This window comes from Pieris brassicae, chromosome 11 (genome assembly GCF_905147105.1).
Source record: "Pieris brassicae chromosome 11, ilPieBrab1.1, whole genome shotgun sequence".
NCBI classification, from domain to species: domain Eukaryota; kingdom Metazoa; phylum Arthropoda; class Insecta; order Lepidoptera; family Pieridae; genus Pieris; species Pieris brassicae.
Genome location: NC_059675.1, coordinates 4,009,568 through 4,023,274, shown reverse-complemented (window position 1 = coordinate 4,023,274; position 13,707 = coordinate 4,009,568). Strand labels below are relative to the sequence as shown.

At 31.2% G+C, this 13,707-nt stretch overlaps 1 protein-coding gene across 2 annotated transcripts in view; it reads left to right on the top strand.

The window, feature by feature from the left end:
- LOC123715875 (protein windpipe) overlaps positions 1-13,707 on the top strand; it is a 35,219-nt gene that overhangs the window by 12,026 nt on the left and 9,486 nt on the right. Inside the window, exon 2 of one of the 2 annotated variants that reach the window (XM_045671211.1) lies at positions 7,450-7,494. The gene's annotated coding sequence lies outside the window, so the exon portion shown is untranslated. Of the gene's footprint in view, positions 1-7,449; positions 7,495-13,428; positions 13,539-13,707 lie in introns of those variants that run through there. The other variant, XM_045671212.1, reaches the window with a different exon arrangement.

Below are 13,707 nucleotides of genomic sequence, written 5' to 3'. Positions count from 1 at the left end.
AAACTCACTGCCTAGTGGACGATTTCTTACACACAATATGATCTTGGAAATCATCCCTGATTTTAAGCGACGTGCGAATATTTACGCAAAAAGCACTAAATAGCCTAAACACGAAAAAGTAAGTATTTTTCTGATTTCGAAATCTATTTTATATATAATCTTGAAAATGAAAATGAACTTAATATTTATTAAAAAGACAAAATCAAATTTTATAAAAGCGATAGAACTAATTTGAGTGAACGACCAACCAGGCTTCAGATAAACCACTCCTTATACGGAAAATATAAGGAGTGGTTTATCTTCATTCTTTTATCTAGTGGAAATTAGAGAATAATATCAATTTGACGAATACTTAAATGATCCTAACCCTTGGGATTGATTTGCTCCAGTTCAATCTATTTATATGACTCAATACTTGGCGATTAAAAAGAGTGGCGGAAAGTTTCTTGCCAGTTCTCCTTACCCGCTCTACGCCCTTGACTTGCGAACTGGTAGTAAATGTAAATTTTGAATTAACTTCTTTTCGATATTCATAAGTGTATTTGTTTATCTATATGAATAACGATATTTTGAGCTTGAGTTTGAATACTTTGATTTACAGTTTCAGTAAATCAAATACGTTAAAGAAACATGTATTCCAAAAGTCTTCAAAGAATTTAAACAATTGTTTGTTTTACAAACTAAATGTTCGTTCACGGTCGACTGATACTTGCACCAGATTGCATATTGTTTTGCATCGTCTCAATTATTAGGAAGTGGCGACAATCATTCGATTTCATATCGTTTTCTTATTGGCTAATCATTTTCAGTCGGACATATTTTCGTATAGATTTACGTATGAATTCGTTTCAAGTTTTCGCTGTATAATGTACCGTTACCTCATGTATATTGTATTTAGTTTAATAAAGGATGTGAAACTTTATTATTTGTCTCTTTCCATTAGGGTCTGTTTAAGTTATGATGAAAAAAAAATCAGTGTAAACTAAATAAAATACTAAATGAACTACCCTTTGAATAAAATTGTATATATTGTATTAACTATCGGCCTGACTACCCTTGTTTCTCGATATTTTCGGTATAGTTCATTTAGTTATCCTTTTTCACTATCTTACGTCTTTAGAACGGACTATGGGCTATCTCCAATATCTCCATTTGAGTTATAGCGCATGCTCCTCAGCGTCTATAATATTAATTTTTCCACGGATATCTTCACTTCTCAGTTTGTCACTTAGTTCAATTCCAAGAACAAACAAAATCGAAACCTCATATTGAATTAAAAAAGACATTCAAAGCGATAACTATCCTTTTTATAACTTTGTTGGTATTGTTTGTTTTTCATTAAAAAAAGTCAAAGCACGTAGTAGTTTTGAATAGAATAGTGAACGGAACAAAAGGTTCACGAAAATAATGAATTCGTTTTGACAGACGAATATTTAAATATTTAAAAGGTGTGCATACGAATTAGATTGACCCATGATTATGTGCATGTTATAACAGTATTTATGTAAAATAGTAGCGGTAGGAACCTTCGAAAACAAAATAAATCATGTTACTCTTAATGTGAACACAACTCCTTGCATTTGTTCCGGTATAATAATACAAAACAACATTTCTTCACCTAGATTCGTACAATTCGAAAATGGAATGCAGGCTTTGTTACCAACTATCACAGACTAGATTTTTGATTAAAATATTAGAAAATTACTTACGTAACATTTACATCATATTTTCAACAAAATTAAATTGAATCGTGAATTCATGATATTTATATCCCACGAATTTGCCAGTCATATCAGGCAAATATATTTCCACAATCAAATCGTGAGGTCGAGCTTGAGCAAACATTCAGATAGTAACGTTTACGTATGATAATATCATATGTGAATAGAAATTCCTACCTGAGTCTAACCGTCATTGCGACGCCTTGAAATCACAAAAAATCATTTCCTTTAAATTCCATTGAGACCTCCGACACGGGGACCCTTTGTACTCTCCTCCTAATGCCCTTAGCGACCTTTTTTTGTCGATTGGATAAGGTTGGTTTGCGAGTTTGAAGCTAATTAGAAACTTTACGTAACTGTTTTAAAGGAATTTTAGTGGTCAACTTTTTGCTTGTAAGTAGTTGTTATCGTATATAAAAGTGAATGTCACCTCATACGGTCATGACTTATAATTACAATTGCAAACTTTTGATTAGCGCGCTTCGGCTAAGTGTCTCGTTGTTTTTTTTGGACTTTGGATGATGATGCATTGGATTAACCTTCTTATCTTAAAGAACTTATAGTTGAGGCTTGGGGCTAAGATTTGATTGTTTTCTGAATATCCTGGGTGACATTAATACCAAGAACTGAAAAGTGGAATAATAAAGCAACATGACCTGTCCATTTTGTGTCGTCAATTAAATGAGTTATATAGATAGATAGACATAATGAGTTAAGAGAAATAATTTTTTTGTTTTATTTGTTCAATTTAAATCCATCTAAAAAGTATTGAAAATATTTTTTTACAAATTTAAAATATTTTTATGTAATAGGAGGCTCTCCTGATGTTAAGTGATACCGCCGTCCATGGACAGTCACATTGCCATAGGGTCGCGAGTGCGTTACCGGCCTTTAACTTTTATCAATGTCATCTCATACAACAAACATAGCTAAGTCTCTAAGAATTAAAAATGCCATTCACTCGAATTTATTCGAGTTTGTGGGTTATACAATAAAAATAATACCCTAAAGTATGATATGAATATGATAAGTATACAGCAGTATCGATTGCCGGATGTCAGTAAAGTTATGTTGTCCTTGTGACCTTGTCGATGTGCAAACAGCTTTATCAGTGAGAGTATTTGTGCGGGCGTGGTCGGTTTAACATGAATACACGTTAAGTGCGTAAATATCGCATACATGAATATTTTCTTTTTAAAACAATCGGGCAGGAGGCTCATCTGCTATTACATATAACCGCTTCTCAAGAACACATTACCAGAAGGCTCGCAAGTGCGTTGCCGGCATTTTAAGAAAAACTAATTAGCTTCAGATATATTTTTACATAATTATAATCGTCACATTGTGTACCGCGTTTTGATTGAAAGTATCAAAATCTAGAAATACGAGTGAACACTATGTCTTTGAGGACAATAGTTTTGCAAATACCATGAATGGATACAAAAACTCATTGTGAGCAGTCCGCGTTTGGTTCTCACGATGCTGGGCAGATGGGATAACATGAGAACTACATGCAATTTACGCACTAATGGATAACTACAGGCAGCCGCAAATGGTTCTAATTTACTACGTTTCGTATCCCAGGCTTTATGCAATTGTAGCTATTTTAAATAGGTTTTACTTTACTGGCTCTATATCAACTTGCTCTGATTATATAGGCTGACTATGATTGCGTAATGATCTACCTACAGTACGCATTATCCTCAATATTTGCTTTATTTTGCAGCATTTGCTTATGAAGAAAGCTTTTAATATCTTCATAATATTAAGAGTTTCTCAGTTTTGTCTCTTAAAGTCTGCCTGAACAGATTTCTATTCAGTTTCCACCAATAGTTAGTGTGACTTCTATGGATTTATGTAAACAAACGCCAAAATATCCTAGATTCAAGTTTAAATATCAATTTATAATTAAAACGTTACGCACACGTCTTATAAATGTGCCTTTGTTTGCCCAAACAATATGATTCCTTGGATATTTATTACAAGCTATTGAATGCGAGCGGTGCACCAAGGTACTGTCAAAATTTTTTATTACGTATTATTATTTTCATTATACCTACATGTTATTTTTATGTAGTTAATCCTGTCCTGAAAGTCCATGGAGTGCTCAGTACGTTGTATACCCAGGTGAGCAGTGTTGGCATGTGCGTGTGCCTCTCCTAATGGGGACCAATCACGGATAGGCCTTAATGAAATTTTCTATATGCACGTTTAACAGTTGATATAGTACGGTGATGATAATGTAAATCATGCGTTTCTTGGCGTTAAGAAAATAATCACGAAACTAATACATAAATCTGAGACCAACCTATGGGTAGCGCCACTGGTCATTTGTAACCATCATTATAGGAACGGTTGGGTTATTTGGTCCTCACCAACAGTGCCAATAATAGTTACAGTATGAGCCGACTCAGGTTCAACCGAAAAGTTTATGTCACATGAATTGTATTAGATTATACCGAGATAGTAAAAACAGTCTTGAATATTATAAGATCAACACAAGTATCTAACTGAAGCCGTAGTCAAGGCCCTGAAGTATTGATTAATTATTGAGCCTCGACCTACGATGTAATTATGACACTGAACCAATATAATTCTTAAATCTGTTTATGTTGTATATAAAATATACGGGTAATAAAAGTTGAACTACAATTTAACTTTTATCAGCATCGTCTTAAGCAGAATTCAAATCCTCGCAAAGCCATTTTTGGTTTATATCCAGTACGGTATCTGCAGCGGTTTGATTACCGTTACCTTAACTACCGCGAGTTACCAACTTGTCTTTGAATAATCATAACACGTTTAAAGAAAATATAACGCGAAACAGATCTTCGAGGCAGTGTACTAAATTGAAATTGAAGTAAAAATATGCTTTTTAAGGAGTGAACTATGCATCAGGACTTGTATTACGTAATTATAAACGCTTTTATATGTATTCACTATTAAAATACAATATGTATTCACTGATGCGTTATTGTAGCTGCTGCTAGATCACTTACTAAAATGTGTTTTTTGTAAGTAATGCTCGTAAGTTTCCTATAAGTCATTTGTATAAACGCAGACGTCTTCCACAACGGAAATATTTTACGCCGATACGTATAAATTATTAATATGGACGCGATTGTTTTTGTATTATTGTTAGGCGCCGAAGTAATCTAACGTACATTGGCATACTAAACGTAATGTTATTATTAGTAACCTTCAAAGGTGAAGTCACTCTAGGCTGAACTATTATGTGGTCTTGTAAACTTAAATAATATGCATATGGAAATTATGCGCATTTCATCTGTAATTGAAATTAATATTGTTACTTTATTAAAATAAGGAAGCTTATTTTTTATTTAGCTTAGGACTTTCGAGTCGGGAAGGCCCCATCAACCTATAAGCCTTCTAAAAATTATGTGAATAGGTGAAGCTAAAATTTGTCGTGATTCATGTGCACTTTTTATTTTTCATGTATTCTTTTTTAGTTTAGTTTTTTTTGCTGTTATGTTCTTAATAACACTTTTACACTTATTGCTTAGCTTATCTAATATAATAAATTTTTCTTTCACATTGGTTGCCTGGAAGATATCGCTCGAAAGTGATAAGACCTTTTCATTTATTTATGTACAATTTTTATTATGTTAATGCAACGAAGTGTTAATAAATAAATATATTGTATATTACTAGAGAACACTATAGGCATATTAATTATATTGATTTGCATACGGTAATTTATTTGTATAATTAAATATTCTTGGATATCATTTTAGGTTATCAAATGAGATTACGATGTCAAATCAAAGTCAATGGCTATCTTCATCTGCTGACCTTGTTTTGACGACACGACAGAAACATTAGTGTCTGTGCTTTCTGAAAAAGTTGAGAAATTTTATATATTTTAAGTTTTAAATATCAAATGTCTCTTAGGACTTATGAAAGTAGGTAGTGGAAATTTTACTGTTTTTTATATACCTTTATATGAGCAGTGTTGGCCTAGTGGCTTCAGCGTGCGACTCTCATTCCTGATGACGTAGGTTCGATCCCCGGCTGTGCACTAATGGACTTTCTTTCTATGGATATGCGTTAGACCCAACAAGTCAACGACTTATGTCAAGCATAGGAGGCTGACCACCAATTTGCCTATTAGATTGTCAAATGATAATGGAACAGATTCAGAAATCTGAGGCCCAAAGGGTTGTAGCGCCACTGATTTTGTTTTATATTTGCTTTATACTATTTGTGAAACTAATATATTTTTATTTTATTTACAAAAGTATTACCAATACTACATACCTTGAGATATAACATACGTTTTACTTAAACTACAAAATTCGAGCCTACCTCACGAATGACGCGCCCTTGAAATTAATGAATAAATTATGAACAGCTTCCTTTAGTTCTAATTGAGATAATGAATAAATCAAAGTATAAAGACTTATTTATGTCTAAGACGGTTCTCGATAACCTTTCACTCAACCATTTCAATAATTTTATTATACGTTGTGGAGAACATTGGTGAATAATAATTGAACTTACGTAAGCACTATTGGGGGCTTCGAATTGTCTTTGATTTTCTTATTTAGTGAATACGTAAACAGTAATTATTTCTTTTTTTACACATATTACCCATATATTGTCTATGCTTGATTGCGTTTTAAAGGATTTCTACAAAAAAATAATACGTTTATGTACTATTATTTTTGAGAGTTGAATGATTGATAAAATGAGTTAAATATTTGATAAATTCCAGTAAATCTACTTACGTTATTTTGTAGAGAAAACAGAATTAGCTGATTTAGAAAAATTTAAGTTAATTTTTTTAACATTTTGAATATGACAAGCTCTTCGTACAACTTAATTGGGGATAGTAAGTCCTTCATAAATTTCTTTATTGTTGGATAAGCATTTGCATAAATGTTACTTTAACTGTACTCGCCGAAATAATGTTTTAAAACTTATTTACATGACCATAAGAATTCTGTCGAAATATTAAGATTTTTCAATACTTTATATTATTCGTTTTTTGATATACAAAGGACGCAAGTCAACGTGACCAAAAGACCTAAGACAATAATTAGTTGCAAAATCCCTTTGATATTTAATTTAATTAGCCTGAATAAACGTGTGTTCACAAGTTTCTCCGGTTAAGCAACCGTTACGAGTCAAAGGCCGTGACGTGCGATCATACGATCTTTTACCTGCTCAGTAATGTGGTATTCAAACATCTGTTGCTATCCTATTATTATAAGGGATTTTTATCAAACCTTTATTGATGCCTTTCTTTGAAATCGAAGAAAACCGACTTTTTATACTATATTGATTTATATTTGGAAATAAATAATAGATTATAATCTTGTTGGATTCAGTCGACTATATATTAGGATCTGGCCGGTAACTTATATTATGTTCAAATAACTTTAGATTAATTGCTACTTATCCTTGGTTTTTATATCATCTGCTTACCTATTGCATAATTTCGTAACTGTCATTTAACATTCTAATTTTTAAAGGTAAATAGAATATTGCTATACTGCCAACCCGAAGTTATTAGTTCATCAAACCTGCCTCCGTGCTATACACTATGTTTAGTTAAGTCGACGCTAAGGCGTAGATATATGTAGGAACAGGATTGTTGACTGCAACAATCCTAGACAAATGTCAAATACTACAAGCATATGCGTAATATGTATTTTAATTGTATAATTCAATGTCATGTTACTAAATTAAATTTCTTTTGTTACAGTAGTGCAAGAAGTGGGATGCCATAATCGCCGAGATTTTAAATTGAGTAAGTATACATTTCAATATTTAATGATTTAACAAATATTATTAAGAAGCGTAATTAGAAATTTAGAAAAAAAAAACATTCATTATTCCTAATTATATGTTTGTTGATTGATTGTGATAAATAACTGTAGTATTTCGCGGATAGTCACCCTAGTTGCGATATTATAATATGTTTTGTCTCAGTTATGTATTGACAAAATGAGACGAGAGAGACAAGGACAACAATAGAAGTTGTCGTCAAGATTTGAGACTTGCATCTGTATTGGAACATACTCCTATTTCTCTCTTTCTCTTTATTTATGCTTGCCTGCATCTCTTGCATCCTACTCATGCACCTGAACAAAATATTATTTACCTCATAATTCAATAAATTATACAACACTTTAATATAATCACCTGATAAAGTAATAATTAACCTTGATAAAAATATTATGTATTATCATAACAATTACTAAAAGTATTTATAATTTTTTTATGAGAGTAGGTACTCGACTCAAAGGTTATCATTAAAAAAAATTACGACACAGTATCTTAAAATTGGTATTACCTATAATTATTTAAGGACTTAAATACTGAGGCTTATTCGTGCCTCATACACTATTTCAACAAGAGTTTAAGTATCACTAAAGTCTATGAAAATGTTAATAGTCAAGTGACTGTTTTCTTACAAATTCCTAATTTTCAATCAACAAGCGATAGTGTCTCGCCTGTCGTATTATAGTTTTGTCTAGATCATTGTTTACCCACGTGGGGCCCTCGTTCCATAGGGGGTATTTGAATTTTTTAATTAAGGGGAGCAATTCGTAAGTTTTTTATGTATTTGAAAATTTTCTGAGTTCGTTAAAAATTTCCTTGTGATTCCTATAACCTATCATTTAAGTTGACGTGAAAAATTGTATATTAAAAATTATGTAGTTTACATTCATATGACTTTTAGAAACCCTAATGGATATGCTAGTGTACACTTTGAGTCTCCGATATATTGTTCTGATTACATAGCTCACATATTGAATACTATTTAGACTGTTATAATTAAAAACAAAAGCTGCATATGACTTACTAGCAATTGTCTTTTTAATTAAACAATAGTAGTAATGCCATCATCGTATAATTTCGCAAAACAAATGATTCAAATTCTAGTCACAGATTACGTACACCTGTGCAAAAGTGACATCAGATCACACCTAAATAAGGATGAGTCAGAGATTTTTTAATATATTCATTTCTTTAAAAACATTGAAAAATAAGTATGAATTCGCCTCTAAAATACACTTATAGTCAAAGTATCAAATGTATTTTCGCTACAATGTCACTGTGTCACTCTTTCTGCATTCGAGAATAAAAATTCTAAATTTATTCTGCTGTATTTCCCTTAGTTTGTTTTCTCTTGGCAGTCACAGACATATGCTAGACATGTAACGATTATTTGGTTATTATTCGGTAACCTTACCTGTAATAGTTTTGTTTAATATACAATATTGCGTGTGGTCTATATAGTATTCGTTACAAATCGCGATTCACCTAATGGCCACCATTTTTCGTTACTAATATTTAAACAATTTCGTTTACTAATCAGAAACAGTAACATCTTATCTCAATATGTTGTTGCATTCCGAAAATATCATGTTGACGCTTTTTGTTACCACACAAAAAGTCGACCCGTCCAAGACACATTAATGTAAGTGCTGAACAAAAACACTAATTTGTCATAAAAAAAAGTTTTTACACAAGCAAAAATAGCATGTGAACGTGAGAAATTCTAAGAATAAGTATGTACTTATCATCAGTACGTAGTTTGATCTAAATTAAAAAATGACCGACCCAAAAAAGAGGCAGATTGATGAATGTAATTAGAAAAAGATTCCAATCCTAGTACAATACAAATCAAATAAACCCCTAGTCCAAAACGGTCACTTTGAACACGGTTGTTTGTTTAGTATGTTTTATATTCAGCCAGAAGTTGCTCAGAGTCTCTTATTCTCATAATCGATGGTTAATTGTTAAATTATAGATATTCCTTGTTCTTTTTTGTTCAGACTCAGAACTAAATTTATTAGAGTAATCGCTGCCTATGTTCTGAAAAAGGTTTTGTTGTATAAAAAATTTCGATATATATAAATACGATACGTTACGTATCTTTATATCTAATACAATAAAATTATCAAAACGTCTAATTGATAATACGTTTAAACCTACGCCATCCTTACGTCAAACAAATCCTGTTGTAATCGCGTAGTAAAAAACAAAGATTGTGTAAATGTCTAATGATAAATGAGAATTTAAAATTGTCACGACCATCTTGAATGAATTTGTTTTGTCAATTATTAATAAAATAGATATACACCGTCAAAACGTGAATTATATTAAATTTTTTATATATTGTAGTAAATTTGAAAACATAGAAATACGGAAAGCTGGTTAGAAAAATGTATATAGATCATATTTGGACCTCGCCTCACCACAATTGATGTTGTAATTGTAATTGAGTAATTAATTTTCACTTAAGATAAACAAAGAATATACCGCTTGTTCAGTTACTACACATGACGACTCGCTATCGAACACAGTACTAGTATCGCTTCAATAGTTCCAAGTTCCAATAGCGATACCAAACCTGACGTATGCGTTTTCTAAGAAGCACTGCTGGTGAATTAAGTTATTGTCCAGTAATTTTCGAGTTTTATAAAATACAAATCATTCCTTTTTATAATATTAAGTATAGATTAAAATAAATGCAGTTAAATGGACAATAAGGAAATCTTGTACGCCGCTCTGAGTTCTCATAAAGATGCTAAGATATAACATCAAACAACGTTCTATTTAGGCAAATATATATCTAACGGATCTAGACAGCTCTTATTAGCTAGTCATGTAGTCATTATTTATTTAGTCTATAATGAGAACACCTTTTTAAATAATCAAGTTTGTTAATCACCTAAGACAAGTAATTTACTACTGACTTAAGTCGGTATTGTAGGATATATTTATATAAAACCCAAGTGTATGTTTATAAGCATATGTATCTGTTATAAGTATCGTCACTATATTTTTATCGTCCGATTTACATTCAAAACCGTTTATGATGCAGTGTTGGCCTAGTGGCTTCAGCGTACGACGCTTATCCCTGAGGTCTTAGGTTCGATCCCCAGCTGTGCACCGATGGATTTTCAAATTCTATGTGCGCATTTAACATTTGGTGAAGGGAAACATCGTGAGGAAACCGACTTGCCTTAGACCCAAAAAGTCGACGGCGTGCGTCAGGCACAGAAGGCCAATCACCTACTTGCCTATTCAATTTACAAATGATCAATGAAATGATACAGAAATATGAGACCTAGATCTCAAAAGGTAGCGCCATTGATTTTTTTATTTTTTTACATTAGTTACTGTACTAGATTTTAGTCAAATTCTTTACATCTAAAAAATACTTGAAAGGATTTAGATTTTAGACGTGTTTATCTCAATTATACAAATCAAGGTTAAAATAATGAAAAAGCGTTTTAGTCCTGTAAAAGCTTTTCTTTCAAGCAACATTATAAAATAACAATAAAAATTCAACCACAGTATTATTATATTACATTATTGAACGCTTTTAATAATAATCAATTATAATAATAAAGTTTATCACGAACAATTGTTTATTCCAATAATTTCTCGTGTCCGAATATCATTGTAGTTGTTAAGTACTGAATCGATCATTTTACCTACACAGATTAAAATTTAATAATTAATGTCTTTGTTGTGTATAAATTTAAATCATATACGCAATTTAAATATTAATAATATATCATCATAATTTTACGAAAGTTATCTCTCGTTCGGTTTTGTCTAAACCTAATTAATATCTAGTTGGTCATGGATTTCATCAATTGGGATGAAGTTAAAATAAATAAGAGTCCAATAGAGAATAGCTATTTTTGTATACAAGTATGTCTTTTGTAAATAATATTGTACAAAGGAATAAATGAAGCCTTATTATTAATATTATAGCTTACATAAGCATTGGGTAAATGCATATCTCATAAAATCATACACTATCACAGATAACACAAAACATTAATGCGATACAGTAATTGGAACAATCAGCACAAAAGATCAATTCTCACTTCTCAAATTGTTTAAAATCAGCTATGTACTAGTAGTACAGTTGAGTTATTACCGAGTTAGTTATAAAAGTTTAAAATTAGAATAATTATTTCGTCCGAGAGTCAAACCGGCGGCTAGTCGTCTGGTATACATCCGCACCTGTTTCGTTGGCAACCTGCCACAAAATTCCAATTTACTCATTGTGTTACTGGGTCTTTGTGTCATTTAATTATTATTTTTTACGGTGTAAATCTAGCCTCACGCATCGTCAAAAGCGGCAACATCTTTTAGTAGTTGAAGCTGTTAAAAGTATATGAAAGATCTCATTAGATATTCTAAAAAATATTGTATTTCAGGACAGATATAAAAAAGTCTAAGGTGATTAATATTTGTTTTATTCTCTTGGCGTTAACATTTTATATATATCCGTTTATTTAGTATGATATATATATTAAAAACTGCATGTTTAAGAAATATATACTTAATTGTAATTATAAATAAAAATGGCTGCTTTTAAAGTAAAACTCCTGCGTTTCAGGGCGATCTGGCAAATGACTATTTCACTAATCTACTAAAAAAACGACGACAAACAATAATTTCAAAATAGGAACAACGGATTGTAACTGAATACCATATTTTATGTGCAAAATACGTTGATACGTTGTATCATAATAACAGGTATTTATACCGAGTCAGAAAAAAGTTTGACGTGCGTCTGACGCACGTTTGCCAAGTTTCCAATGATAATAAACTAATAAACAATGTGCAGTGGGCAGAATGTGGTACTGCAATGTATTGTTCAAAATTGGGTTAGTGGAGGTTCAATTTATGCAATTGGGACCAGAACGTAAACAATAAGCATATATTATCTTCATTTAAATTATGTGTTTTTAGTAGGTACGTTATATCTACCAATTTATGTGATGACTTCTAGTTAATTTTATTGAGGAAAATATCACTTTCGCGCATTACGTAGGAATAATGAAGTAATACGATATTTTTAATTTACCTTGTTAGTTATTGACTATAATAAGATTATGTTAAAGCTATTCTTTACTAAATAAAAATAGATATATTACTTAAACTTGTGTTTTTCATCAGATTGGAATTGATTTATTATGAGGATATATATTAATAGATTTCATAAGTATATGATAAGTCCCAATGTCACCGAATTTTAAAATCTTCATTGGTTATAACGTACAAGGCGAGTGTAAAGCCGTATTAGAGACAACACAAACTAAATGTATATAGAATTATTGTTTTTTGGAAATATTTAATTTACTATTGCGAATTCGGTCTAGTCTAGAAATGAAATATATATATGCTTGGAAAAATGCTCTAATCTAAAAAAACTTGTCTAAAACAATTTGAACTGTTTTATAAAATTAAAAAAAAAATCTATAATGACATTATATATAAGGACCGTATGTCAAAGCTTTTAACTTAAGAACATGCACGTATTACGTTGTCTTTAAAAATCACATTTCATTTGGAACTTTCCGTTGATCGTTAATTTCTGGAAACGTGATTAATAGAGTATAGAGGATTAATATTTATAAACATTTATCTTTACATGAAAATTATGATCAAGCGCAAACGAAAAGCTACTTTTTTCGTATTAATAATTTGAATAAAAAATCAATGGTGAGATACTTATAAAAGCGATACTGGATTATTAGCAATATCGCCACCTATAATCGTGACAACGAAACTTTTATAATATTACGTTAAAAAACGAGTGCTGTTAATGTGTTTGGACACAGTCCAATGAGAGATCACCTTGGCCGTTTACCGCAAATAAATTCCAGTTTTCACTCGAAGACATCCGAGATTGTTTGATACTTTGAATGAATGTTTGTGCACTTCTCGCTAGTCTCTTTGTTCATGTGTTTAATATTTGTACTTTTCCATATCCGTTTTAAGAAGTGCGTAATGATGTGATGAATTACTGGACTGGTGAGTCAATAAAATATAGCTTTGTTATTTAATGTCACACATTACCTGCATAATTCGCCAATGTTTCGGGTTTTATCTAACTATGAGGATATTGATATTTTCCACCACACCAAAAAAGACGTGAGGAACTATTTGAATAGGCGGGAAGTAGTTTGTTTGCAGTAATTTG